Source organism: Episyrphus balteatus, chromosome 3, assembly GCF_945859705.1.
Source record: "Episyrphus balteatus chromosome 3, idEpiBalt1.1, whole genome shotgun sequence".
NCBI classification, from domain to species: Eukaryota; Metazoa; Arthropoda; class Insecta; order Diptera; family Syrphidae; genus Episyrphus; species Episyrphus balteatus.
The window spans coordinates 61,663,158-61,687,749 of NC_079136.1; positions in this window are offsets into that span (position 1 = coordinate 61,663,158).

The window sequence follows — 24,592 nt, forward strand, 5'->3', positions numbered from 1 at the left end:
CATCACCGCTATATTTATATGAAATTTGCTGAACAGAGGCTTTTTATTTCTGTGTTGCACTTCAGGCCCAAGGTAGACAGACATATTGCATCATCGAACGAAAAAGCAGATGCCATAAAACAGACACAAATTTTTAAACAGACAATTTAAAGAAAAAAAAAGAAACAAAAAAAAAATAAATAAATAACACAACAGAAACCGCTTTTACACAAAGGATATGTGTGTTTTCCAGTGGAAAATGTTATAAAAATGTGACAGCGACAAGAACAGGACACATCTGATATGATGACGTTTTATGAATAAATCCAACAACAATATAAACAACAGAGTGCTTCTGTCTGCTGCCGCCTCGCCTGCTGTACAAAAAGCATAGCAAGCAGCAGCATTCTCACTCTGCTGGACGCTACTCGAGTTATATGTATAAAAGTTGAAAAGCTTATAGGCGAACGAAATCATTTTGCCGAGATTGATTTATGCCTTCGCTTTACTTTAACATCGCCGCATGATGGACAGAAAAATAAAAAATTAATCTTTTTTTATTTTATTTTTATTTTTTTTTGAAAAGGCGATTAAGTGGACGAAGGGCGAGGATTTATCGACACATTTTATTTTTATTGTTTTTATTATTTTATACATATTTTTTGTTTTGCAATGTTGTGTCCCTTTAAAATGCTTGCAACACTGCAGAACAGCATTATTGTGTTGATATGAACGTGAATTAAATACTGTCAATCACTTTAAATTGAGTTCATCGAGATGCTGCTGTGCACAGTGCAGTTCTGCTGGAACGATATAACATAGAACGATATGACGATAAAACGGAAAATTTTTGCTTAGGTCACATAATTAATATGTTATCTCATAACATTGACAAAATGGAAAATTTATATTAGAAAGATGGAGAAATAAAAAAAATATATATTATTTATTATATATATATTAAATAGGATTTCTTCTTGGGCTCCACTTTTCTTTTTCGTGCATATTTGTTAGGCAGTGAAACGGTCGCTAATTCGTAATCTACAGATAATGATCTCTACACCACTGCCAGACCCGATTGCCCACAAACTGTGATTATTGACAACAACTGTTGAGAATGATTATTCTCTTGATCTTTGCAGGACTTTAAAGAAAATCATCTTCCAGAGCTTATGTTTACACAACAAAATGCATTTAAGATGTTCTACAATTAAAAAAAGAAGCTACTAAGCAACCCACTACTTAACAACTTTTCTTCGTATCTCATCATGCTGTAAAAAAAGAATCCAGCACATCAACAAAGCTGCGTGTTGTCTTCAATGCTGCATTTAAAACTTCGGACGTAAGTTTCTTAAATGATCACAGGAAATGATTGCAGGAACAAAGACCCAGACAGACATCATATTATCATCACTTTCACATCTGATATTAAGCCAAATCGAGATCAATCCAGATGCAGCAAATTATTGGCAAGATGATCCAAATACCCCAGTCAAACTTTATACAGTTAAAGTACTGATGTTTGGTATTTCTCCAGCTCCATATTTGGCAAATCGAACTCTTTATAAACTTGCTGCCAACGAAGAATCGAGATATCCACTAGCCGCCCAAATAATTTCAGATGATATGTATGTATATCGATGAACTAGTATCAGGTGTAGATACCAGTTGTTGAAGAAGCCATAGAAAAATTTCCAATATGTTATCATCTGCAGGTTTTCATCTTCCCAAGTGGATGAGTAATAATGAAGAATTTCTTGCTTCTATATCGCATGAAACTGATTCCTTCTCCTTTTGAAAAATTGTAACTGATAGATAACATTGTTACAAAACTAACAATACTTTCAACAATTGCTCGTTTCTTTGATCCGTAAGGATGGATAATTCCGTTTATCATCAAAGCAATTATGCAGCAATTATGGTTGAATTGCGAATAAGTTCCAGCAGAATTGCACCAAGAATGGATCTCTTTTCAAGAGGAATAAGAGATCTTAGAACACATACATCTTAAGACAACCAAGGTCAGGGGCGGATCCAGGATTTTTTTGCTGGGGGGGGGGGGGGGGGCACAAGGGACGGGTTGGCAAAAAAACAGCAATAACAATTAGAAATAAAGTGAAGTACCATACGACTGACTAACAAGCAGAAAATTTTAACGACCCGCAGTGGTCTAAAACCTGGCCAAAAATATTTAGGCACATTTCCCACATCAAATAGGTACCAAATGACCAAAAAGTTATTTGGAAGGAAAAATTTTCATTTCTAACCCTCTTACTCCTGGATTAGCCGGAAGAAAAAAAATATAAAAAATCAGAAAATGCACGTACAATTCTTTATTTAATTTTTTGACTTAAGTTGTTTCACCAAATAGTTTTTGAGAAATTAAGTTTTAAAGATGAAATTTTGAAAAAAAAATGTTTACGTTTTTTAATTGATTTTGTATAAAATTTTGCAATATTATGGACATAATTATACCATTAGTTAATGACCTAGTAGTTTTTAGTCAAATACTAAAGACTTCATTCTAATAAATATTAAAGTTCCTAAGAATAACAAAAAAAACTGAATCATACTTTTTTGCCGGGAAACCCAGTTTTGTTTTTTTTTATTTGCATTAACCTTTTGTAACCCAAGGTCGTAAATTTAAAAATTAATAAGTCAATCGATTGGCCTTTATCTTTAATAAAACACGTATTTTTTAAAAATTCAATAAAGTCATTATTTAGGTACTTAGTTATTTCGATATTTTGGGAGTAAAAAAAAAGTTTAAATAATTTATTTTTATATAAAAATGCAAAAATTCAAGCAAAAAACTATCTAATATTAATTTTTAGGCACTTTCCTAAAATCCAAAAATAAAACAAACTAACAAAAACTATTTTTTTTCTGAATTTCGTAGTTTTTACACAAATTTGCTTATTTTCAAAAAAAGCCCAACTTTCAACATTAACTGTCAATTAAAAACTATTGGTGCTATTTATTAGAAATTTGAAGTACTATTTCGATAAAGCAATACTTAAAGATTATAATATTAGAAGCTTCAAAAGAAAAAAAAAAATAGTTTGTAGAGCTTTTATGCAATCTTTTTCGGTTTGTTACAGAAATGTCACATGGGGCTACAAGGGGTTAAATTGTTTTATACCTCAAGAATATTGTGTTCAAATTGTAGGTCTCTTGGAGCCAAATTGACCAAGTTATGAGTATTTTAATACTTCCCTTAGGAACGTTTAAGTCTTTTAGTCCAGAGTTCAAAACTTTAAATCGTTATCCCCACAACTAATGTTTTCAACGCCGGTGCTCCTCATAACTTCAAAACTACTGCACCGATTTTTTTGAAATTTGGAACACTATTTTTTTACATATTTTTAGAGGTATCCCTGGAGAAATTTTCTCAATAAAATAATATTTAATAAAAATCTATAAGTAAGGGTCGCTTATGAGGAGTTTTTTTTTCAAGGGGTCTTTATTTTCGGGGTGCAAACTTGGGCAAACTTCTGAAATGCAAGTTTGTTCTACATATCCAGCAGTTCTATAATATATAGTTTATGCAATTTTGTGACGTGTTCCGCTATTTTAAAAACACTAATGTTAAAAAAAACAACGAAAAAAGTGCAAATTTTTTGACCCCTCTGTATGAAAAAATAGAGTTGCATATACAATTATTTTTTTTATATCATTCAATGTCATTCGATGTCCATATCAAAATTTTTCACCAAAATCACTTTGAAAATTCACTTTTTTTTAAATCGAAAAAAAAATTCGTGTGTACCCAACAAATAGCCGTTTATTTATTTGTGAGGTGGAGCTATTCATGGGAAAGGGATGCAACAATCAACAAAATTCGCATTTTCAGCCAGAAATAGACAAGAGTTTCACTCAAGTTCTTTCTGTTATTATTCATATATTTTTAAAACTCTTATAGTTTGATTTCCTTTAAGTATGAACTTTAAGTTCTGGGGGGGGGGGGGCACGTGCCCCCGTGCCCCCCCCCCCTGGATCCGCCTATGACCAAGGTCATATCGAATCTTTCGAAATCCATAGCTTCAGTGATGCATCTAACATGGCATATGGAGCCGTGGTGCATCTTCGAGTTTTGGATAGCAATTTTATAAATTAATCAATGTATTTATTGATCGATTTAGGAAAGTAATAATGGGAAAGAGCCATGCGACGGTGCTGGAGGAACATTTAAGAGCTACGAAAGCTAGTTTGCAAAGATCAATGTTGGACCAAATAGTTTCGGTAAAAGAACTAGCTTCCTGAGCTCAGAATTGGGATTCCAGTATGATCATAGAATATGTTTCGGAAGCAATTATTGCAGATAACAAACATTTTTTTGGCTGGAACGAAAGATTTAAGTGAAATCTTTTCCTGGCACACGGAGCTGAAACTGTTTTACAATATTATAAATGAAGAAACAATAAGAGCTAAAAGATTTTCATCATTAGATTGATGATTACAAAGATTTTGACTTGATTAAAAATGTTATCTTCTTAAATTATTCAGTCAGCTTTTCTTTCTTTTAAAATTGATTTATGAGCATTGAATAAACTTAATATTTATAGAAAAAATAATAATTTGATTGTCTTTTCTTTAAAAAGCTTTTCTTCATTTGTAAGTTCAGTATAACACTTCCCTTAAAATCACAATCGATACCATCATTATACTTTTTTGCTTTTGTCCTTTATCCTAATTTTAATAGATAAATTACCAAGGACATTTTTGTAATACAACATAACACGGTCAGGTTTCTCGTGATCCTTATTCGTAGCCACTTAACATGGAAATATAATAAAGAACAAAATTTAGAGCTGACGACTAAACGATTTATAATCAAAGAAAACATTTTTCCAAAATCCTTATAATGCACAGTCTACCCTAACAAAGCTTTCATTATTCACTGTGTGTCGTTTGTCGAGTGCACTTTTCAGCTCATGTGTTACTTTTTAAGTTCCAAACTGACGCCCTATACTTAAAATATGAGATGCTTTAAATTTCCCATTTCTGATAAGACGTGACCGAACATAAAAACTTTGCAGTGCTATACTCAACTCCAACACAAATACCCCTTTTTATGGAGTAGGAGTTGTATTTTCCAACAAAATAGAGATGGATATTTAAACAAAAAAAAAAAACCATCTATCTATCTCCTATGGCATAGTGGCGGCTCTCGCCTCTCGTCATATCATTCTTGTCATTTCCCTTCACAGCATTTCAGAGAGATCATTCGAGGCAGACATAAACTTGTGACATGTGACTTCACTCTATAGCACTAAAACTAAAATATACGACTGGCCGTAAACTTTTTATTGTAATATATGTATATATCTTTTGCACTCTATTCACATTCGACATCTTCTTGAATATTTTGAGAAAAGGGTCGATACTCGATACCCAAATAAATCAATAAAAAAAAATAAATTCTATGAATCAAGATCCTTTGAGGTAATTGCTGTTAAATTGAGTCTGTCTATTAGAAAACATATAATATTTACGCATAAATAGAAGGGTGTAGGTGTACCCTTTCTATCAACATAATTTGCATTTTGAATATGTTGGAAATTTTATTTGGTAAATGGAAATGACATTTGAACCTTGGGCGCTTGCTTAAAACATTGCATTTGAGTATACAAATTTACTAAGCAGAAGAAAATTTATCAGAGTGTGTAACATAAATTATAAGATCTGTATTTTATACGTTTGAGGTATTGAGTTTTCAAGCAGGTGTCTACTTGCCAAGGAAAATAGTTTACATAAGGTATTGAAAATAAAGAGAGACATTTCCAACACCAACACACTACCGCTTAGAATTCTTTAACTGCAAGTAGAAATTATTGGTTAGAATTACACTTAGCTTAGCGTACTTTAACTGGAACGATTAAAATCAACACAGAGAAAAATAGACCACATAAAATAGAACAAAAACAATAAGATTTCTCTATGGTTTTCATCCAAGAAGGAAACCTTATTAAAACAATCGGGTTTTCCTTATTGTTTTAAAATCTAGAAAAAAATAAAAAAAACGATGACCAGGCTGGGAATCGAACTGGAGACTTCAAATCATTAGTCGCCCACCTTACCACCTGAACCAACCTGCCATGAAAATATTGATCGCGATTTTTGTTCTAGTGCTAAGTTGCAAAAAAAATCAACTTTTCAGTCAAATTTTAATAAGATTTTCTCTATAAAAATAATAAGAAATCTCCTTAAAAAAACCTTATTAATCGTTGATTTTAATAAGATTTCCTTATGAAATGTATGGACGGTAAAACAATATGGCAATCTGTTAGTTTTTAGCGGGTCATATTTTTCTCTGTGAAGTAAGCTACTTTTTTTTCAGCCATAATAATAGAAAATAAGAGTCTGGTACGTGGTACCAGTTCTGTCTTATAAGCAAGCACTCCAAGAGTGATCAAGTGCATAGAATCACCGAAGTCATTGAGAAAGCTGAAAAATTCGTTTAGCGGTGCGTCAAGCTTTAGAAAAGTGTAATGTCTGAAGGATTCTTTGTCATTCTTATGGCCGATCGCCGATTTCATAATAATAATAATAATAATAATAATAATAATTTAACTATATGCCTGTAAGACCTAAGGTCTTTTAAATGCAACTGCACGGCACTAGTTAGAAGGAATAGAAAGATAGGAAAGATTTTTTGTTGGTACAGTGAATTGAGAATAAGATGATTATTATCTCATATAGTCCCACGGGTGGCTTCCAAGCTGGGGGATTAAGAAAAGAATGCTGCCTGAGGTAGGGCTCGAACCCACAACCTTCAGGTTAGCAGTCAAGTACTACATCCACTGCACCATTGCCACCCGCGACATCATAGACATTTTTAAGAGGCTTTTAAAATTTTAAATGATGTTTTTTTGACATAAATATTTAAAAGGCCCTTATGAAACTATCGATTAGAGAATATAATAGAATTTTCAACGTTAGACACTGAAATGATTATTCATATTTTAGGGAAAGTGGGGATAGGGTACCGTAAGGTTCTGCTCTAGGTTCTATTTTGTACTTGTACATATTTATGGTATACCTTCTAAAATATATATGTATTGTAAATGTATAAAACAGTGTTTTGCGTATTTGAAATATAGAGAAATTGCTTTTGCTTGGAGTTTCATGTCTAAAAACAAACTGATAAAAGTTAAAAGTTACCTTAACAAAATAAGACGAACGAGACGAATGTAAAAATATAAACATTTTAGAGACCTACGACTTTATTGTGTTGATGTATTATTTTTCTTCGCTGTTTGACATTATAAATCCAATTTCCAAAGCCCTTCAAGATGAGCCCTGGAAAATGACTCACAAAAAGCAAGTATTAGCAAGTATTTTCCTTAAAAATCTTTTAAACGGACTACAAGAAGAAAGAAATCAAATGAAATTCAGTAATTTACTTAAAGTCCTAGGATTTAGCCAAAGATTGGGGAGTGACGCCTGTCATCAAAAATAAAAGGAGGAAAATAACGCAGCACTTTTTTGATGAGTTACTTCAAAGTCAATATTTACTTTTTCTGCTTGGACATTTTGATTGGACCAAAGATTTCAAAGCCTTCATAGTCATAGTCTAAGTAGTATGTTTGAAGTGTTGGAACCGGATAAGCTGTTATCGTTCTCAAATGATGTGATAAATCAAGGATCCAAAAAGCTAGTGGAAGATTACAATAGACTCTTCCTGTAACCACAGCAACAGCTGAAAGATCTTTTTCCAAGCTGAAAATAATAACAAAATTATCTCAGAACTTCTATGGGACAGGAAAGGTTATCAGATTTATCACTTTTATCAATAGAAGCAGATAATCTTGAAAAACTGAAATCTTCTTCTAGGTATGGAGGATTTAATTAATAAATTTGCAGACAATTGCAAGGAAAGTAGTACTTTGAGAAGCATCGGTACAAATATTATTTTTTTTTAAGCTTTATAAAATATATGTATCTTATCTTTATATGTTATAGTTCCTATGTCGTTATACATTGAATTAAATTTATCTATTTATTGACGTAAGTGTTTTAATTTAAAAAAAATGATATATCGTTATGGCCCAGTTTTTATAAGAGGGGGGGCAAAAACAAATTGGATACAGGGCCCCCAAATTTTATCTAGTCAGTGGCGTAGCTAGGCCACTGACTAGATAAAATTTCCAAAAGCATACTCAATATTCTGCGAACAATCGCTTTTGAAAATCGCACATTGAAAATTTTGTGAAGCTGTAAGAAGTAGTATTTACTTTATGCCAAGCAACGTACACAAACTTCTTATTCATTAGGAAGACATAATAAGTTTTTGTTTCGAATTCCCGATTGTTAAGAAAAAAAATCAATTTTGGTGAGATTTTTAACGACCTTAAGGCTTGGCCACATTGGAGGGTATGCGGTAGCGGTACGGGTACTTGTATGAAAAAAATTCCAAACTGACACATCAACGTTCAGGTGTGGAATTTTTTTAGTACAAATATCGTTACGGCTATACCGCATACCCTCCGGTGTGGCCAAGCCTTTAGACGATTTTTTTTGTCTGAGCTGTCTTGCATATTGGTGTAGATGACACTTTTTAAAAATATTTGCCCCCTTTTCGACAAATTCGAAGAAGCTTTTAGTTAGATACCACTAAATTCATTATCGAATTTATATACAAGTGAACTACATTGAGATTAAAACTGAATGAAAATCTTCCAAAGTGAGTAACGAGAATTCGAAATAAAAAAGAAATATATGCAAAAAAAAGGAATCAAAATATTTTTCACGTTCTCATTCGTAATTCCATCAATTAACTGGCAAATGCTACACAGACCAGACTGTTGAGTTTGAATTCCCGTTGAAAAAATCACGTCCGTTTTGGATGATGTCCAGATGTGGTTTGGTTTTTTTTTTTTCAGTTTGGTTGCATTTCTTTTGTTTCGTTTGCATTTTTTCTATTATGAAGATTTTTCAAATTGAACAAGTGATTGACAATCCAACTTGTGGCCTAACATGGAAATGGAAAATTTAACGTTATTATGGAGAATGTCAGAAAATTGCAACAAAGTATATAAAAGATATGTATGTCATGTGGGATATATCATATATGGAAGCGCGCTTGTGTGTGTACAAGTATGTGCATTTGTGTATTTTGTACTGTCCAGTGCACTGCTTCCACGTGAAGAGAAAATCAAATTCTCAGTTAATATCATTAATTTTCATGAAATCAGCGGGCACTTATAGAGCAAAAGGGGTTTTTGAAAAATATGGTGGAGTAGTTTAATGTATAGTTAGTGAGGGTTCTTTGGGATGTAAGGGAAAATAATGTTCCATATTGATTAATTCTTCATACCTTGGTACATAAGATTTAAATAGATTTTCTTTTAGAATTTATGTGATGAATTAGAAGGATCACATCAAAAAGGAAAAGCCATAGATAAAGAAATCCATTAATGAGCTCGTATGTCGTAAAGGATAGAGAGTTAATTGTTTGTTTAAGTTGTCGGTTTTTTTCTGAATAGTTTTTGCGAAATAAATAAGTACTTAACGTAAAATAAAATAGTAGTGGAGTAACTAAAGCAAATTATTAGGGAACCCGGCCGAACAGCTCTGATTTTGATGATGTTTTTTTTTCGACAAACAGTTTAGACAGGGCCGGTTTTAGGGGGGGGGGGGGGGGCAGCTCGTCCAGGGGCGCAAGCATTAAGGGGCGCCATAGGCGCCCCGAACTTTTACAAAAGTTATATAAATAACGAAGTCTATCCAATCGATGTTTTAATTATTTTTACTTTGACAAAGGCACCCCAATTTTTTTCTATTTTACTTTTTCAACGGCGCTCGTATTGTTTGTCCTAAATTTTTTTAAGAATGAAGGCGCCCCCCAATTTTGAGTTAATTTGTTTGGCTTCCGGAAGGACAATGGTGTCCAAAATCTTCGTTCATCTTTGAAGAACAAGGCGCCCCAATTTCTTTTGAAAGACTAAAGCAACCCTAATATTCCTCCAACCAATTTAATTTTTGCAAAGGCGCCCCTATGTATAAAACACTAAATAATAGCTGGTAATATCCAGACTGTAATAATGAATAAAGAAACAGAGGGGAGACAGACAGAATCCCGAAATTAAAAGCCCAGGAAGCTCAAAATCCAGAATACCTACCCTAAATCCCGAAAACCCAAAAACCCGAAAACCCAAAATCCCGAAAACCCAAAATCCCGAAAACCCAGGATCCCAAAATCCCGAAAAACCAAAATCCCGAAAACCCAAAATCCAGAAAGGCCAAAAATTGACAACTTCTCCATTTCTCATAAAAAAATTACGTTTGTGTGTGAGAATAAAAGAATAGATCTGTTCGTTTTTAATTAACTGTCAAAAAAAATCAGAGTTACTCGGGTTTTCACTTCGCATCGGACACTTCAGGGCTTTAGTTTCATCAGTTTTATCTCCTTTCAAACCCCTCCCTTTTTTCCTAATGCTCGTACTGTGTTCACCATATTAAGAATAGACTAATCCCTTTAGTGCGCGCTTATTATAAAAAAAAGCGAACATCGAACACAAAGGAAATAACTCTGGTTGAAAAAGGAGCTACAAAAAACGCTTGACAACGAATTCGGAGCGACCCAGAGTGCCCTAGAGCTCACAACGAACAAACCTAATACTTATAAAGGTATGTCGTTTTCGATTGGCCGTCCGGAAGCGTCCGGAATCATTCAGAAGCCTGCTACAAGTTTTTTACATATTCTCCTACTGAAAAAAACAAAAAAAAATTATTTGATTTTTCACCAATACAGATATTAAGATTCAGAATTGGGTGGAAGTGATTCAAACTTTTTTATTGGATTTCAGAATGAGTGAATCACTGAGTGATTCCAATCGAAAACGACATTAATGTACCTAGTTGAAAAAGTTTTTGAAAAAATATTGTTCAAATAAAACCAACTGTACCTACTCTTTAAATTTGTTTAAACAAAAAAGTCAGAAATAAAGGTAAACTTGTCAATTGAGCCTAAATGACATGAATATTTAATTTTTTTTAAAGTTAACCTTATGTACTTTAATAAACTGCACATTGTCAATAAATGCATTAACAAGTATATGAGAGGTAAGACATAATCTGCTTTTGCTTTTTTCGTGATTTTAAAAAATTGTTTTAAAATTAATTTTTTTTGAGAGGCGCCACTTGCAATCTTGCCCAGGGGCGCCGCACAGTGGTTCCCTCATGGAAAAAACCCAAAAAAGTGAAACAATTTTCTCAATTTTTTTGATTTGGTTTTTCGATTAACAATATATTTAAATACAGAATGCAATCAATTTTAATTTTTTGCATAGCCCTGGTCCCAAGTATACTTAGCTCAAACTAGATTCTTTAAGATTTTCGAAATTTCGTTCTTTTTTTCTGCAACTTTTGACGATTTTTTTTTAAAGAATAGAGCTTTAAAAAAAAAAAAAAGTATGTAGTGTTGTTAATGGTATATTTGTCCTTAAGTCTACATTAACCGATTGTTGACTTTGCTTTTGAATCAGAAAAACCAGAATATTATATAAAGACACCTCTAGAGCGAGTAGTTTTTACTCTTTGTCAGCCTATAAAAAAAAAGCTCCACGATGCTCCACGTTCATTTTAGTATTAATTTAAAGCTTATGATATATACTATTTATGGTGTTAAAACAAATGACCCATTTTGACCCATTCTCCCGTAAGAGCTTCTTGAGTGTAGCAATGCGTGTCACTCAAACAGCACTTGAAATCGGTATTATCGTTTCTAATTTAACGGCTTTTTTGATAAAATAATTTTTTTTACATTATGAGAGGTCTATGTAGTCATCACTGATAAGCCAAAAAATAAAGAAAAATCAAAAATTTTCCAAAAAAGGAAAAATATCCAAAAACGATATGATTTTTTTTTTCAAAATTTAACTTTTTTTTTGAAAAATTGTAATTTTCTTTGGTTTATCTAAAATTTAAACGTGTTTAATAATAAAATGTTCAAATAAACTCAAAAGAATTTGATTTTGCTCATAATCACCCATAGTTATAAAACAGCAGCACATTTTCTAAAAACCCATAAAAAGGCCTTTTTTGATAGCTTTTCTAAAATGATCTCAAATGCAAGAAAACATTTTTTTAACAAATTAAACTTAATTTATTTGTAGAGAATTAAATGAAATTTTCAAATGTATCCTTAAATTCTCTTTAAAAAGATCCGTTGTTGAGATATTGATAGTCAAAGTCAAAAGTATGGTTTTTGGTGTGATGACTGATATTGCAGTCTAAATCGTAAATCGTAGAAGTTTGAAACATAAAGAATCTTAAGGCCAAATAGTTATAAAAATAAAAATCATTTTTTCGCTTTTTTTAGAGAAAAGTAAAAACAAAAAAAAATTGGAAAATTTTGGTATTTGAATAATTCCAAAGATTTAGCTATTTTACCATTAGAAATAAAATATTTAGTTTAAAATTAGAGGAATGTAGCTTTCAATGCTTTTTGTTTTGTCATGATACGATCATTTTTATACTATAGATATATCTATCGAAAATCACTAAAAAAATCACAATTTTTTTTTTTGTTCCCTTAATTTTTTGGGCTAGTTTAGTAAGTATAAATTTAAGGTGCTATAATACTTATGAAACTTTTTAATTTTTTGCTTTCTGAAAAACCTTCTCTGTATTCAGTTTTAATTTGCCTTAAAGTGTAAGAGACATTTACATTTTTAAGAAAAAAAAGAACAAAAAAAGTAAATAAAAAGAATAAATATATTAATCAATACAACTTTTAAAAAAAATGAGTAATTTTAAAGCACGACACACAATTTTTTAACCACGATGAGAACTCGTTTCATTTAATTTATATACCAAATTTCAATCAAATCAGTCCACCCGTTCGGTTTTTATAGGTTTTTTCCACTTACTCTATAGAAGGGAACCACTGTGCGCCGGTAGTGCTTAAACCGGCACTGAGTTTGGACTTTAAAAATTTGTGTTTTAATTCTAATTTTGAGGAAATAAAATTGCATCAAAATGTAAGATAATTTCGCAAATTAAGTCAGTTCAAATTTCAAATTGAATTTTTTGAAATTATCTCATTTGGGCTGTAGTGAAAACGGTTCTTAAGAACCATTTTAAATTTTAAAATACTTAATTAGAGTTAAATTTGCAAAAAATCATCCACTGCTCGATAAAAAATTGGAAAATATGCAAATATACACCCGTATTGTGATTTACAACTATCAATCGATGGTTCATTAATACTGAAATTTGAGATTTTTAAACATAACACAAAGGCTGATAAATTATTTTATTTGCAAGTAAAATTATGTGGAATTCCTTTAAAAAAAATCGAATTTAAAGCGAATTTGCTTTTGGTACACTCGAATTGAAATTGAATATGGTTATTGGTTATGGTACTTTTTTTTTAACTGGCTTTGATTCGTTTTGTCCCGTTATTTTTTATTGGAAATTTGGAAAGTAGGGGAAATTTAAGTTAGGATTTAATATTGTCAAATCAAACAAAAAACCGAAAACCGGATTTTCTAAAAACCAGTTTTGGGCCCGGTTTAAAACCGGGCCGTTTAACCGAAAGGAAAAAAAAACCGGAAAAACCTAAAACCGTTTTTTGCACTAACAACCGCTAGGGATGGCGTAGTGCTGTAGTTAGAATAATGCTGGGGGTTTGTCATTCAGGTTCATGTCTTATTGACTGTGTAGCTTCGTTAAATTGTCTGAAGCTGCTATTAGTGCCTATGAGAACCCATATTGATAACTCGTTTTCATCTGTTGATCTATCTTGCATCTGCCATCCAGAGAAAATTCCAGAACCAGGTACCTAAGGATTTAGGTATGCCTAATAAATAGGAAAGGCCTGGTTGTTCAGCCTGAAGAACCTTTTCTCGATGACAGTAGTATTAGATTTCCCTTTTATGCTAATGGTTCTGCATTTACTAACTTTGATACACATGCCGCAGAAAGTTGTTCGATTGATCAAGTAGTTGCTGCAGACCTAGAGACGTAGTTGCACACAGAATCCAAGTTTTCAGCAAAGGCTAGGGTGTTGATTTCCTTCGGGAAAGATTAAAGCAACCTGTCAATTACCACGTTGAAGATGATAGGAGACAGAGGGTCGCCTTGATGTCCTATGTCCAGTTGTTCGTTTGGATTCGCGTTGTGGAGTTGGCCTAAACGGATCCAATAAAAATAAGTAAATGCTCCTAGGTGCCTATACTGCAAGGCATTAACTATAAATTGTTCTGTATTTAAAATAAACTTTTTTTTAAATATGAAAAACATATACAATAAAAATAAAAAAACTAAAAGTCGTTGAACTTTCCACATTAACATTCAAATTAATGAGACAGTTTATTATTCAATGCGTTTTAATGCATTCCCCCATTCTTTACGACGAAGTACCTAAAACTTATTTTATGAGTATGTATAAAAACTGTGTCAACAACTTCTGATTTTTAAAAGCACCTCTACAGTTTCCAGTATCTAATAGTTTGCAAGTTTAAGCGTATACATTCTATACGAATGAAAAACCAAATTAAATCTGAATAAATGCAACAGTTTAACAGGACAAAGCATAGAACTTTCTTATTAAAAAGTCTAAAAAGGCCCATACCTTCAGAAAGTATTCACTATTCATATTTATATTAAAAAAATATCAAAACATCTCCACAGGGAAATAGTAAATTCAGGACTTTTTTTAGCTCATGTAAATTTTTCTTATTCTTTCTTATTCTTTGCATACCTAGTTCTTTGACGTCATATTCTTACATCATCATAATAGATACCACCTACAACCCCCACCACACCACATTAATAATAAGAGTATAAATCGCATTATAACGCGCATTAGAATAAACTCAACACAAATGTTGCAGCAACAAAAACTCCGAACTAGCAACATTTCCCACGGTTTAATTTTATTATCCTTATCAAATATATCCCCAGGATTAAAAGCGCAGGACCACCATAGCTCACCAATTCGCCTGATTTCTGCAAACATAAATGTTGAATACAGAATTCTCTCTCTACCCATGTTCTCACTCTCTAATTGAGAGAAGTATTAGTATTTCGCTGTTCACCATGAAAGAGTGACTAGGACATTTTTGTCTATTGAATTTAGGACTGACCTAGTTTAATGCACTGTGTGTGAGGACGGACGACAAAAACTTAGCACGGAAGTAGTCTATGGTATGTTGGCAACGAGATAAGATATTGTCTGACGGATTAAATTCTCAAATATATTTCGTTCACTTCTTCTGTATACAATGGGAAAGACTTAGAGAGGTAGGTTTTTAAAGCCTTTGGCGGATTATGCCTTCAATGTATCTACGCGACGCACAGGACAATTTTTCAAAAGAAAGGTCATCATATCTTTCTTGGCACTTTATCTCACAAGGATGATGTCCTCTTCCTTAAATGGCCTTGGCATGTTATCCTTTTGTTATGTATTTTCTTAGAAACAAAATAATAAAATATTAAAAAACAGACAACAGATACAATATGTGTGCCATTAATGTTACCTAACCTACACCTTAAACAAAAAAAAAAAACCTGATTTTGGTTTCATTCAAAAAGGGAAATAAGGCAAGGAGCTACACGTACCAACCAAAGGGAAACTTCCCCTAGTCCTTCGATAATTAAGTGAAAAAAAAAGTAATTTAATAGGGAAAGTTTTCACGTGCTGGCAATACAAATGAAAAAAAAACTCTCGCAACTCACAACAAGGATATTCTTCATTTGTGAGCACTTTATATGGATCTTGCTTGAATCCTTATGCGTGAAGAAAATAAAATTGCGTAGATGGGGGGAGGGAATATTATGTGTACTGTTGGCTGCTGGTGGCTGACTGCTGCGGCCTTGAAGGCGTATCATCTAACAGAGAAAATAAAAATTTATGTATCTACCAGATGCGAGTGTACAGTATTCGTCGGTTTGGTGTTCCTGCGACTGCGATTTATGTATATTTCTTCTTCTTCTTGTTCTTCTTTTATTTTACTTAAACAGTTTTTTTTGTACTTTGTTGACTTTGCGAGTTTCTTTTTCAGAGTCGCGGTGTTAATCCGCAAAATTTTTCATCAGGATTATATGCCTTCTCGGTCTGGAGGTAATCGGATGAAGAAATCTTCATTAATCCAAGGAAAAAATAAAAATTTTAAATATTCTACTCAGGCTGTTGTGTGAAACTGGAGAAAGTATATTTTTTGGTGGGTATAACGATACAGCTACGCATTATCTACATACCTGTTTCAGATATAAAAATATGACTAAAAATAAAATAAAAAGTACAAAACAATCTTTTGGAATATCATTAATTTTGATTTTAAATATATAAAAACCATTTATGGTTGAAAAATGGCGGCAGTTTTTAAAGAAACGGAAATATTTTCAGGAATTTAAAAATATAATATAAACACTTTCGTATTATATAGGTGCACATCTAAGTTTAAAAAAAAACGATTACCATTAGAACTGGTGCAGAAGGCCCCAAAAGATATTGGAACCTGGATCGCCTTATGTTGCGACTCTATACTGTTGCTTTTACAATACACGTTTCCCAAGTTCATGTTCTTGAAAATTTCAAAACATATTCCGGGGCAGCAGTTTAGCAGGTCTGTCGTAAGAAGAAAGCCATAAACCATTCTTTTTGACGCTGCAAGAAATCTAAAGCTTCGGATATTGGGCTCACAATTTTCACATAATCTGCCAAATACTCAAATTCCGCATCCAACAATTTAGGCACTTCTTGTTGTTAAAAAAATTCGGGAAGCTTACTTTGGTGAGAAATTATGACTTTTATGGAATTGTATAGCTACGTGCTACGGGGTATTTCAGCTGTGATCCTAGAACAGCAATTGAATCATTTATTTGCAAAACATGATAAGTCCATGATTTTAAATTTTTCAGGAGAAGAAAAAAACGTTCTATTTTCTTTTGATATGCGTAGAAAAATTTATAAAAAATATATTCTGTAGAACTCTTGCCTAGCTACAAAATACCGTTTCGTTTTTAATTTTTGGAGCGATAGCTCAAAAGATAAAAAATAAAAACGCTTTTGGACTTATCATACTTTGAAAATAAACGGATGTGAAATTAGTTTTTAAATGGATATGCAATTTTGCTTTTAGCCCCAGTCTATCAAACAATTGTATTTGAGAATAAAATACAATGTCCGGACTAATTATTTAACTTTAAAGTAGCTTTAAACTTAAGATTTTCAGCCATTAATCTAATATACCATTTACACAAAAAGAAGCTGTTGTTTATTTTCAAAAGATGATAAGTCCGGGAGTTATTCTATTTTTGATACTAAAAAAATATTTCGCGTAGCTGTAAAATCGGATATAAATGGAGTAGATACTTCATATTTTAAAGACAGGCGTGGTTATCCCTGGAGTACAAATTTAGTCAAAAAAACGAATTTTGAAAAAAAGTGGACTTATCATGTTTTGCAAATAAACGGTTCAATTATTGTCTACGAAACCGAAATCTTGGGTCCATAAAAACGCTTACAAGCCACAGCAATCGAGTTTTCATCAAGCCAGTGACATGTTTACTAAATCAAACTGCGATATTTTGTGGACCACACATCAGCAGTTAAACTAAAATGGTTGTTTTTTTTAATTATGTATTTAATTTTGTCACTTATTGAAGAATATACCTTGTCAATCATTTAAAAGATTGTTGGTCTACTCCAAGGAGTTCTATAAATGAGTGATCTTCCACAATGCAAATAGGAAGCACATTGTTTGCCTGAAAATTTAACAAGAAGCGTATTGAAGACTCTTTTTGTTTTTATTTCTTTTGATGTGATTTTTGTCATTTTCAATTTTTCATATTCCTTTAACATGTTGTGATGTTTTTTTTTACGTAAGCTTCGTATAAAATCCTAGTAATCTGGTACATATTAGAATTAAAGGCATGTCATTCACTAATACGCCATTTCTTTTCAAACTCTGTATTGTTAACTTAATACAACAATAGTTAGACTGTATGAATCATGTAATAATCATGAAAGATTATTTTTACATTTAAACAATTCTTGAAAATTTTCGATTATAATTTTGTATTCCTCATCAAATTAATTATCTTCAGCTAATAGAAAGGTGCTATTGGGTCTCAGGATTTTTATTTTTAGCAACAATACATTGTTTATTAATATTATTAATAACACTTCTTTTATTATTTGGAAATATTTTTCAGAAAAAATAAAGTTGTTCCTTTTCTTACTCATACATTTTTGTAAACAAGATTAAGTCATTTAAAATGAGATATCAGAACAGGGTAAACGGGCCGTTATATCATGATAAGCAAAAAAATATGATAAAAGTACCTTATTGTATTTTTCGCCTATCACTTTTTATATTTTCATTCAGAAATTTTGTTTAAATTTATGTTTGGATTTCAACGACAATTTTTAATATTTCAAAACATAATACTTTTATTTCAATTTTGGACAAGGAAGTGTTGGAACTTGGAAGTGATATCTGCAACTTGTTTTGCGGTTCATATCTGTTGAATTTCGATTCTACCTTCGGTGACTTTTTCTCTGATGAAAAAGTGTTTTGTGGCTTTAGTTCTTCTATGAAACTTTGGGTTTTGAACTTATCTTACAGCTGCAGAAATGTCCACTTGAAGAACTGGAATTTGTTTTAATCTGACTATTCCTTCGAATATAATCTCCATAGCCAAATTATTTCTTTAGCTGCGACGATCTCAAGCTTAGATGTAGATTTTGCAAGCATGGGTTGTTTTTGGCTAAGCTAAAAAAAGCTCAACCTACGTGAGTTATAACTTCACCAGGAGTTGATCAACCAAAATCAGGATTAGGTACTGTAAGGCTTTAGGATTCCTGTTTTGTCATCTTTCCTACATTCAATTCCTAAATCCAAAGTGCTAGCTATAGCTATATCTGAATACTCTTTTCACTCTAGTCATCTTCTTTGGATGGACTATCTAAAGTTCATGACAAAGATAGCATTCTTTTAACACAGTTACTTAGTTATACAAATTTTGAGTTCTTGTTTTTTTTTTCGGGGATATAGAGCAAGTGTTCTGTTTTATATTTCTTGATAGTCGTGACCACTAAATTTACGGAAATTTTATGGCCATCATAAGCTTGCCTTTCAACATCCTCTTGGAATACGGTTAAAAGTGTCCTTGACAAATAACGGTTGGACACGACGCTACAAGGTCAAATAAAATTGTTAAAGCAAAAGAATTTGCTGACCCAAATAGTTTTTTTCTCGCCAAGCCAAAGCACGGGTATTATACCACCAAAACCATTTTAAACCATTCCATAAACTTGAACAGCGAACCTTTGCAAAATGACCCTGAGTGCTTGAGTATTTAGGTACATAAACTGTTCTATGTACTTCACAAAAATTGTCAAAAAAATCTAAAATAATTATTTTTGATACACCAGCAATTACTATGATGCAAATAAATTCTTCAAGAAAACACAAAAAAAAAAAAAATAGAAATACAAAACCTGACAAATAATCACTGCCTTGCACCCAAAAAGGATATCATGCTTTTCCTAGTTTAAACCACATCAAAAAAACATAATTATTTCCTTCACAAAAAAACAAGATTGTTTCTTGAAGAATTCAAGGTTTTGTGTGTTTGGTTGAGAGAGTGAGAACTAAGAAGGAAAAGGGCTAGAGAAAGACGACTGCTTAAGTCGAACCGCATGGAAAACTTTGCACAAAGGTTGTATACTTCAATTAATTTATTTTTAATTAAAGGCTCTCAAGTGCCAATCCCGACAACTACCGAAGAGAGACTCTACAAGTAGAGCGCATTCTGAAAATCGTTTACTGTAATTTCGAAAACAGTCGACAGCAAACAAAAGACGCAACTTGCTCAGCAGTGCTCCACACAGTTACAGCACAGTGGAGCAGGAGCTCTGCGTGCTCATTCCTCTTGCATCCGTTTCGCTGCTTTTACACTTAAATGCTAACTCCTCCAGCCGACACAAGGACATTTTCCAAAGCCCCTGTTCCTGCCAGTCCTGATTTACTTAGGTACTTCAACGTCAGACTTTTTTTTTTTATTCTTGTTTTTAATAAAAACCCAACGCAAGTCCAATGCGAAAAGCAACAAAAACAACAACAAAAACGATATGCAAGGAAAAAATTAAAGGAAAACCTTGGTCGTCGTTGTCGTCATCTTCATAGTCGTCGCAGTCGTCGAGTCGTTGTCACAAAAATAGAAAAACGTTAGGTATACACTCCCAGAAAATTAATTGAAATTGTTGCACGTACATTAACAATTAGCATTTAATGGAAACGCCATGCAAAAGAGGTTCTTCAATTTGATTTTGTTGTCCTTGCAATGCTTTTTCTCCAAAGCTATATGCTGCTGGTTGCCTTTCTTAGGGTTTTACTGGTTTTTGTGCTACTGCTTTTCATTGCAAACCCCATCAAGCATCAACCATCAAAAAGGCATAGTTCGGTGCCATGGTCGACGCTCTCTACCCAATGACTTTGCGAAATACTTAATGAAAAGTTTTGTAATTAAATTGATTTGTGTGGTTGGGAGAAAGTTTGATGGGAAATTTATATGTGTGACAGTTCTAACAATCCATAGACCAAGAGGATATATACGAGTAAAGTAGTCATAAACGGTTAGTATGAAAAACGATGAATAAATTATTGACTTTAGCTAGAAAATGGACTACACCAAACAAAAAGGAAAGGGAAGTCGATAAACGTGGAGGTTCTGTTCATGAGAGTGTAATAATTTGAGTAAGAAATAATTTCTTTAAAGGCCATGAGGGTTTGATTTGAGGGACTCTCAAACTGTTTTGGTTTAAGAAGTTTGCCTAAAATATGTTTGCATATTTTTAATGTGTGCAGTGCTAGCTAGAGCGGGTTGCGGTGGAGTCGGCGATAACGACCTTTGGACCGGATTATGTAAGTGCGGTTGTGTTGAGCGAATGATTCGAATTCGAGGTATAAGTCTTCTACTCGTTGATGATCTGTGAATTTTTGGCTGATTTTGGCTGTTTGCTTCCGTCTTACCTAGCTTCCTTCTCGCAGCCGTCCATTTTTAGAAATTAATTACGGGCAACGGAGGAACTGGGGCAACCGAAGAATTTGGTTTTGGTTGCCCCATTGCCTGCAGACCTTTAAATCCGTCCCTGAGTATTGGTATACATTCATTCTTCGAGATTCGTGTGAACGGCAGCTGAGTTGTGATCATTGCGCGGCAATGCTGAGATCTTTAAAATAAATAGACAAACAATATCATACGTTAAAATATAAGGTTTTTACCGGTGGACAAAATAATGAGCAGCTCTTTTCTCTCAAAAGGCGTTTTTTTTTTTAGTTCAGAACAGAGCTGGAACTATCAACTATTTATCGTTCTCCACGAGTTCTGAACTCGTTCATACCGCGATCTTTGAACTCAGAATAAAATAACTGAGTAGACTGAGTTAAATGCTGAACACAAATATTTGAAAAAAGAAAAACAAACAAAACAATAGAAATGGCGTAAGATTGCACTGGTCGTGGTGGGCCTAATACAGAAGGTAGTTTTACATAAAATATAGCAATAAATTATATTTTTTAAGACTTGGTTTTTATTTCAGGTGGCTTTAAATGGTCAAGAAATGTTGTTAATGTCGTTATGAAAGAAAATTATGACCGCCTGCAAAGTGGCGTCAGTAAAACGCTCCAGAGATAAATTTCCCGGCTAGGCTATACCTACTACTTGTGGATTCTTAACGATCAACCTAGAGTCAAATGTTGTCACCTGAGAGAAGATGGAAATCCCCAACAAGTTCTTGAATATATTTGAGCAAATGGTAGCTAAAATGTGACTTTTCCTTCTTTTTTTTTGTTTTGATGTTTTTTTTTTCTATTTATTTCACAAAAACTATAATTCAATGAACATTAAAGGCCCAAGCACCCAAGTATAATAATTATGAGCGTGCATGGGCTTATTGTGCGAACGCAGAAAAAAGAGTAAAATATAAAAATTGTAGGACAATTTCTCTCAAGCTCAAGTGTTAATAGATGCAGCAGCATCAACATCTTTGTCAAAGGCTTCAACTATTGACTCGGATTCTGCACTTGCCAATCCACTATCCAGGCAAAATTGACTAAAAAAACAATATGAAATTTTTAGAAAAGCTACTGAACGCATTGGACACCCCATATCTTCCGTTCATTTAAAAATTTACAGAAGGAAAAAAGAAATGTTACCCAAATAACTCTACTGCTTTTGTCCCTTTGCAAAACTTATTAAAATTTTACAAACTTTTGATAAATCCTACATAATCTTATCTTCAAATGGGGATGTGATGGCACAAGTGGACAAAGCGTATATAATCAAAAGTATGCAGTTTCTCATCTTATCTCTACTTACATTAAAAACTCATCTGTAGGCATTTATTTATATACCTTAAAATTGTTTAAAACCTTTATCAACTTTTACCATTGAATAGTTATAAATCTCCCTGCAAAACGGCCCTTGGCGTTAGTATCACCCGATGGCGTTTGTGAATTAAATGCCTAAAAAAAAGGTAATTTTTAATGAAAGTTTAAAAAAATGATGAATTATCCTATAATAGAATTCATCTTTCTTCTGCTGCCGTTGTTTTGGCGCATTAGGCATGAGTTATGTAAGGAAAGAACTATCTCGAAATACATTCCCAATTAATTTATATTAATAAATTTTATCTAACAAAAAAAAAAACCAAAAACAAAAAGTCACTTCCATTCATTAATACAATTATAATTCGTTTATGGCAAATAAATCCCAATAATAATAGCGTTTTCCGAGCCATCAGCACTCCATATCTATTCCTTTTTATAAATTAATTCTCAATAATTGGAATAGAATTCTATTCCAATTAACAACTTAATTAAGCATGCAAGGAAATAAACCAAAAAAAAACTAAAACTTCTCAGCTTTATAAGGTGTTGAGAAGCTTTGAAATCGTATTTACTCAATGAATTTCCCCATCGAAAACCCCCTCAGACTTATATCAACTTTTATTGTTTTGATGTGTATTTCCATCAGAAAACTAACAAAACTGCCAATTGATTTCCCATGATAATATGAATCGGAAAATAATTGATTTCCCAAGAAAACGAATCGAATTCGAATCTACAATCGTTTGCAGACACGCAATCAAATAAAAAATTCTTCGATTTTTACCTTTTGGTGGTAAGAGAGAAGAAGGAGAGATGGCATATAAACAAAGGGGTACCTTATTCTGCCCGATACACCTATCAACTCTACTCCCCTTTTCTTAGTCTTTTTGTTGTGTGCTTGCTATTCAAACCCCTGATCACGAACCCGTTTAAAATTATTAATTCACATATCGATTGTGAGAATGGATATAATAGATCGTTTGACCGCCACACGGTTGTGATTCGGTCATCCATTGTTCATGTCCCTCGATAAGAGAAGGATATATAATATCCTTCGCCGGAAGTGGCCACCGACACATTCCAAGAAATCCCTAATGGGGGTCTCTCTCGTAAGCTTTGCGGGATAAGTAATAAAAATGGTTTTAAATTGCCAGCTGGTGGGGTTATTTTTGAGGATTACCAAGAAAATCAGGAAATATATAGGACATATCGCACTAAACTGGCCAAACTCTGCAAAAGGTCTCATTATTTCAAACAAAAAAAAAAAAAGGAAGCCGAAAAAAAAAAAATTTCTATAAATAAAAAGAAATTCATTGTTGCCATAATGTGACATGTAATTTCCGGTTGGAATTGTTGCCACCCGTTGCGTGGCCAAGGGCCCCATCACAAAAGTATACAATAACAACCACATTCAGTATAACGAACGGCTTTAACATATGTACGTAATTAAGAGGGCAATCATTTTGATAAGGCTTGTTGTAGGACATGTCACAGAGGGATAGGAGTCGGCAGCAGTCAGAATTGAGAAGTCGTCGTCGGTCGTTCTCGTGGTTTTCGTTGTAGTCGTCGCCCAAGGCACATTGGCTACGGCAACGGCACGCTATGTTATCGCGATTCACGACCTTGTTGTACAGAAATTATTAATGTATCTTGTAGTTTGCACACACAGTAATGTGGCTCATGGGGCAAATCAAAGTGTCGCGCACCAACCCAACATACAATCAAACATAATGTTACATATTTTGGTTAGATGGGGGAGTTGACAAAGGAGGACGTCATCCAAATTAATATTAAACGGTACAACATGGCAGATACGCACTAAGATTAGATATACACTAAATGTCAATTTAATTAACTACTTATAAGAGTAAAATATAAGGTATTGAAGTCTATAGTTTGATGTTTTTTTGGTTATAATTTTCTAGATTATCGGTTCATCCAAAATATAAAAAGGGCAAAGTTAAGAAAATGCTCTTTCTATATAATTTGGCCTTATACAAAAATGGGTCTCCTGTGGTGAGGAAGACGAAAGTCAAGCTTTTTCGTAAAATAAAATGCCAGGGAAGGATAGAATTAGAAAGACAGTTCTTTATTCAAAGTTATGGGAATCATTGTCCCCTGAATAAGGGCGTAACAGGTCATGAACGATATATAGATAAAATGAACAACGAAAATACGATTTGAAGGTTTACTTTAATTGGTCTCTTCCTTAAAGCCTTATTTAGGTTAGTTGCCTTTAAAACTGAGTTATTCCATCGATGAAA